The following is a 7,020-nucleotide window of genomic DNA, read 5'->3' on the forward strand; positions in this document are numbered from 1 at the left end:
AGTAACTCCCCACAAATGATCTATAAACATTTGTCATTCGTAATTGAAGAAATGAACATTATAATAGCAAGAAAATATTTTTCATCTAATAGATTGACAAAGATTAAAAATTACTGTAATATCTAGTGCTGGTGAGAGTGTAGGGAAACAAGCTCTTTTGCACAGTAGCTGCACTAACTCTAAGGATAGAATGATTTCAGAAATAAAAGGCATCTGTGTTGTAAGAGCTAGAGTGGAAAAGGCCTCATTCTGGCAGTGGGATTTGAACTGAACTTTGAATGTGAGACAATTTAGAGGAGAGGGAAGCAGCAAAGTCATTTCAGCAATATACTGGCATTTGCACAGGCATTAAAGCAAATGTACTTGGCATTGTGGAGGAAGTGCCTAAATAGATGTCCCTGTGGGAAATGAGTGTATGTTATAGGCAGTATGAGGAAATAAAATTTATGCAAGTAGACGGGAGTTGGACTGTGGAGGGCTCCCATTTCTCGGAAAGAGAAGCTTGGCCTTGATTCTGTAGGCAATGCAGATTCTTGAGAGGATGAATAGTGATGTGATAATAATAATTATAAATATTAATCTGATAGCCATATACGAGATAGGCTGAAGTAGGGTGAACTGTGCTGGGGTAGTAGTAGTGGATAAGAAAAAAAAATGGATAAGAGAAAATGATGAAAATAGAAGGATTTAGGGATAGTATATACATAGTATAGGGGACGCAGGAGAGAAAAGAACCAAAGGTAGTTCTTATTTTTGTAGCCTACAAGCCTGGAAGAATTAATAAAACTGCTCTGGGCAACACTGAAAATTGGTTGATTGAAGCTAATGAGAACCACATTTCTCCACCCTTTATGTACCTCCTGGGTATAATCTTCTATTCCTTTAAAATATAGGAACATTTTATATACATTAAGAATTTTCCCTCAGCTGTTTCTTCTGTCATTTTTTCTCATAGTTGTAAAGACCCAACCCATAATTCCCCCTGATCTCAATGCTATTTCTCTTTTTAACTCCTCTAAGCTTTCCTCTAATTGAATTTTTATATCTTCTTTTTCTATCTCTCAATATTATTTCAACTCTGTTAAATCTCATACTCTTAATTATTACTAAATACTTGAAGCCGTTAGGAAATTATCTTTGTCCAGCATCACATGGCATAGAAGGTAATCATCAGGCACCATGGGATCTATAATTAAATTGATGATGTTGGTAATAGTCAAAGATGTCTCATGTCTTTAGTCTTGTTTTGCTGAGATTTTCCTTACTATTTTGCTATCTCTTTCTCTTAGGGAAACCACATGAGTTGACATGTTTAAGAGTGATTTTACACACTTTGTAAAAGTATTATATGCTGTATCACAGAGGCATGCCTTATTCTTAAAAAAGCTAAAACACAAAATCCTCTGAAGTTCTTCCAGTGAAAATTTTGGAAGGAAAATCTCTAGGAGGAGAAGCCAAGTAAATGACCCTAACTCTTTCACCTTTATTTTCATCTTTCCTTGGGAAAATTTGTGCTGTCCCATTTGAATTATGCTGGATACCTAACTCTGGTCCAAACATGAACAATATATCCTTCCTTGGTTCTCCTTAGGACAGAAGAAATAGGTGGTCATTTTGAAAACTTTACTAAATATTAAGATAGAACAAAAAATTAAATAGCCAAAAAAACAAACAAAAAAGGTATGTTTTTGATAATGAGCTCATTATAACCACACAGTAAAGTTCAAAGAGTAGATCAATTTTGCAAGCATTTCATCTCCCTGCCTCAATAATTCAAGGCATCTCATAAGCTGTTTTTATGTCATTCTTGGACCAACATTTAGGAGCCTGATTTAAATGTCTCAGACTAACCAGGGTCTTCTCATGCAGTTCAGGTTTCTAGGCTGAGATATATACCTGCCTTATCCATAGTGGATTATTAGAATTATTACAATTCACAGTGAGTTATCCAAACCTTTCTTGTTGAAGTTAACAGATCTGCCAACTTCTTGAGCGTTCTGTGAAGAAGTGATCTAAAGGGTTATCGTCATCATTACAAAATGATTTTAATCATATAACACACATGCAGTAACAACAGAGTAGTTCTCTCATAGAAACACACTGAAAATAAAGAAGGAAAAAACATCAGCAATTCTGAAGCAGAAAATTATGACCTTCTGCACTCTGAGCTAGAAGAGCTTAATAATTTTTCATTTTCTTCTATAAAAAAGAAAATTAAAAGATAAAATTAAAATTAAAATGAAGGTGAGCTAGAATTTGGAAAAGTGATGTTTCATCAATTTACCTAACCAGATATAGTTAAACATTTTTAATACTTATGTTAACAATAAAGCTAAGGGCAAAAGGAAGAAAAATATTCCTGGACATTTTAAATGAAGAAAATAACGTTTCTATGCTTCAGTGTTTTTTTTCGAATGTCAGGATTTTAGAGTCAAACGTTGCCTATCAATTGTTTATTAACAGGGCTTACTGATTTTAAATTAAATTCAATAAATATTCAGTGGGGTAGAAGACACTATGCTAGAAGATAGGTGAAAAATAATAAGGCATTTCACATACATTCAAGTACTTCATAATTTAGTAGGAGGCAGACAGAAGAATTATTAGAACCATTACCTAAAAATAAATTTTTTAAGGTTTGAAGGGAACTGCAGTAGTTATTTGCATATTTACTGTTTATTAAATCTCTTTTTAGAAATGAATTCTTTCTTAACATGTTAATAATTTGCACTTTTATACTTTGCTATGTTGCCCTGGTAAATTTAACTTTATATAGCACCTTCATTTCATTTAGCATTATTAGGAGTATGTGTAATAAAGAGAAAAAAGCATTAGGTGAGTGCTAATCTTCTCCATTTATAAATAAAAGATTGTGTCATAATTAGACAGCTGGATTTGCTTTCTTCTTTTGAAGTGCAATAACTGAAGGAGAATTTTTCAGATCAGTCATATTTGAATTAAAAATGTGAGTTAAAAAAGTAAAATGCCAGCAAATCAACAAGCAAAAGTTGTACTGTGAAGCCTTTATTATGAGAGACATATCAGATAACCAAATTTCAAGTCATAACATTTCAGTAAAATACATAATGTGTGGTTTCCAATAATAAAATATTATGTATAGAAATAACAAAACATTTTTATCAAAGTAGTGGGTCTGTCATCACTTCAACTTGCAAAGGATGAAGACTGTCAATAAGTCCTGTTTGCAAGAGTATCTTGGGATCTAGTAGTTAGAGAAGCAATAAAGACGTGAAGGGAAAAGTTATGAAACAAATATATATATATATGTTTTCCCAGATGCCACTTTAGAGAAAACACTTTGGAAGATCCTAAGGAAATAAAAAAACTTAAATTGAGATTGTTAAGGCTAAGAAAGCCCCTCGTAGAGACATAAATATAATTATTGAACACAGCTATTAAAAAATCATAATGCCCTCAAACTCATTCTGAAAGCAGAAATTGGATTCTGAGGGCTCCTGTTTTAGGGAGAGAAACTGCCTGAGTTATTTCACCTAGAGATCCATTGCTTAACTTGTTACTCTCTCCCAAGGGCAGTTCTAAAAGTTGAGGTACTCTTTTTAACCCATCCCACTTCTTTCAACCACCTATTTTCACTTTCCAAATATGTAGCATGGAATCAACCATAAAACTATTTCATGGAGTGCTCTCTGTATGCAGCTCAGTGCTGAATAGGAATACAATGTCCCTGACTTCAAGGAACTTATAATCTGCTTAGGGAGGTAAGACATACAAGCATAAAAGACTCAGTATAAAGCAAGTCAAAGCTGTGTTTATAGAAACTGACATTGTCAAACAGATGGTCTTTAATTGGGCCTTAAAGATGGTGGAATGGACACCGTTGGCTCCATAACCAACATTCATTGCTTGTTTTTCCATTATGAACAGCATCCAGATTTTAACTTGGATAATATCCTTTCCATAAGTACTCTGGGGAAAGCTGATCCCACCTCAAGATGTGGTTCCTTTAATCCAATCATTGGCACATTTCATTTCCCCTTGTCACATCATTTGCCGGGGCTGGGGTTGGAGGATAGGAAGAGGAGGATGTGATCCAATTAAGGTGAATTTTAGGACTTTCGTTTAGAATGTTGGGAAGACTCTCTTCCTCTAACGACAAGGTCCATGTGAAATCTGGAACCACTAGAGCTATTTTTCTTGATGTAAGTCAGTCCGAGGGCCAAACAGAGGAGATACTGCCAAGAGACCTGCAAAGAAGAGGTAGAACACCTAAATTAAGCCAATCCAAAACCTGTCTTACCACTAGACCATTATATTTTCGTTTAACTTAGTTTAAGTTGGCTTTTTGTTTCATATAGCTGGAAGCCTTCTGATTTACATGAGTACCTTTCAAACAAGTAAAGAGACTGGGGTGTTCCAGGAATAAGTAATATTGAAGAGAGGCAAATAAGTCAGGAACCTCTTGAAGACAAAGAGTAGACCAGGATATTTGGGGTAGAGGGTTTCTAGAATGCAATAGTAAGGGCAACTGTAAAAAAAAGTAGTTCAGATATAAATGTAGAAAAATTTAACCCAGGCTAAGGTTTTTGGACTTGATTTGTAGGCAAGGTCAATTAATGGGATTTGATTGAGAAATTTAAGAAAAACAAATATTTATTGAGCATTTAGAATGTGCCAAGCGTTATACATGTATTACCTCACTTAATTATTGAACTCTTAAATGAGGTGCTGTCTTTTCCCGTTTGATGATAAGGAGCATGCTTAGCAACGTGCTTGGTAAATGGCAAAGTTGAGATTAGAATCTCAACTTTGCACTACGACCTTAGAGCTGGCCCTCTTAGCTATTGCTTTAGTCTGTCTTTACATGTCATAATCAAAGTGGTGTTTTTAAAAAGGTTATTCTGGCAGCAGTGTACAGAGTGATTTGGAAGAGTAGAAGAAACCGAAGCAAGGGAAAATAGTCCTGACACAAAATTTTAGAACCAAGAAGAACATAGTGATAATCTTGTCCAGTCTTATTCATTTTATAGAGAAATTTTGGGCTCAAGATTGTGATACATGACATAAGTAATTAGTGGTACGCTGACTCAAAGTCCAATGATTTTTCTCCTACCTTTTACCTAGAATATTGCAATTATTTGAGTGGGATGTGACAATAACTTAGGCTAGAGTGGTGGCAGTGAGCATGAGTTAAGGGTCATCTCTGAGATATAAGAAATAATTAATATTATGGAGGGGTTGATTAGATATTAAGAAAAACATAAGGAATAATCACAGATGTTTTTGACATTCCTACGTCAGAAGATTTGGGGGAAAAATGACGACTTCAATGACAGAAAAATGGAAGTCGGTAAAGGAACTAGCTTTTTGTTGTTGGGGAAGGCGATAGTGGATAAATTGTTTTAGGCATATTAAGTTTGAAGTGGTATCAGTATCTTCAAGTAATTGCTATATGGACAGCTAAGAATGAAGGACTGAAACTGGAGATTCAGTTTTAATTGTTAGTTTCATTGAGGTAGTAGTTGAAACTCATTAAACATAAAGTGAGAGTAAACCAAAGTGAAGGCGTTATTTTTTAAATCTGCATCTACCATGGGTCCCCTCAGCTACTTTGAAAAACCTTTTGCAGTGCTTCTACTGAACTTGAATAAAAATACTCCAATCAATGGTGGAGAAAAGATAAGCAATAACATGTTTAAGGTTGTACCTTATCATGGATAATCAATTCAATATACAATCGTATATTAGAAACTCTATTTATAGAATAATTAATTCTTATGTGTATATATTTTAACAGTGGGGTGGCCAACGTCCTTGTATTTCATTTTTGGTACTGCTTCCATTTTATCAAAGATTCTCACCTGGAGTTCTAGGGTAAAATCTAGATATATCTCAATTATCCTTATAATATCAATTCTTTTTGAGTCCATTTCTCCCACTTTTTGTGGCTGCACAAAAGTAAGACTTAACACCTTCATGCCACTGTTTTCTTCCGTATGCTCTAATGTGATTTTCATCTGTGAATCTGAAACATCATTTGCTCATTTACATTTCAAAGTGTATTTCTTATCATGAAAATATCACTTGAAAAGATTTCAAAAATAAGTGAAAACTAAAAAAATAGTCAATATTCTTTTTCTGCTGACGTAATAAATATTATGGCTATTTCTCCAACATATGTTTCACTCTTCCCCCATTATTAGGCAACCATGTGGTTTGGGTGGGCTAAGCCTACAAGGTAATCCCTTTGTGACAATATGGTTTCAGGTTAGTCAGACCTAAGTCACTACAGCATGGCCTGCCCTGCCCACAGGGATGAATGAGAGTGATCCAATCAGTGCACAGTTTAGAACTTCAGTTGACTAGATATGGGAGCTGACTAGCTCAGATATGGAAAGGCCCTGATTGTTTGATCAGTCACATTATGTCAGTGAAAATGATCACTGTTAAAATAAAGTTAACACCATGGAAAGTGAAGAACAGATCCAGAATGAAACTGAGACCCTGATAAAAACATAGCTAGACTGCTGGATTGACCAATTCTGATACTTTATCTAATTCTGGATTTTTTAGTTAAATGAGCCAATACATTTCTTTATTGTTTGTCAGTTTGCGTTGAAATTTCCTTTACAGATCACTTTCCTAAGAAGTAAAACATTCTTTATTGGTAAACTAACTGTTGTTAAGGGGGAAAAGTCTTGGAATAGACTTTATCTTTACACTTCTGTATTCAGTTTTTCTTGACTAAACTACTCATTGCAATTGCACAAGGCTTATTTATCCATCGCTTACATATGGGGAATGTGTCTGTTATCATTCTCACAGACCTACTTACAAATGAGCTCATTTTCTCAAGGGTGTTATGATCTTGAAACGTCTCCTGGGATTTCCAAACCTTGGTGTTGCTTCTCAAAGGAAAATGATGTTGAGTCTGCCAATATCTCCTCGCCTTCCATATGGTTTTCGAAAGTTCCCATTCCTTAATTCATTGACTGTTGCATTTTAAAAAATATTAAAATATTTTCCAAGAAGAAAAGGATA

At 34.6% G+C, this 7,020-nt stretch overlaps 1 long non-coding RNA gene across 2 annotated transcripts in view; it reads right to left on the minus strand.

The window, feature by feature from the left end:
• Positions 1 to 3,003: 3,003 nt before the first annotated feature.
• The window catches only part of LOC111747426, a 12,752-nt gene continuing 8,735 nt past the window's right edge, over positions 3,004 to 7,020 (minus strand). For both annotated transcript variants that reach the window (XR_002783523.1, XR_002783524.1), the window contains 2 exons: positions 6,815 to 6,971; positions 3,004 to 4,226 (listed from right to left, as the gene is read on the minus strand). This is a non-coding gene — a long non-coding RNA (uncharacterized LOC111747426). The remainder of the gene's footprint in view (positions 4,227 to 6,814; positions 6,972 to 7,020) is intronic.

This window comes from Pteropus vampyrus, unplaced genomic scaffold (genome assembly GCF_000151845.1).
Source record: "Pteropus vampyrus isolate Shadow unplaced genomic scaffold, Pvam_2.0 Scaffold222, whole genome shotgun sequence".
In the NCBI taxonomy this organism is placed as follows: Eukaryota; Metazoa; Chordata; class Mammalia; order Chiroptera; family Pteropodidae; genus Pteropus; species Pteropus vampyrus.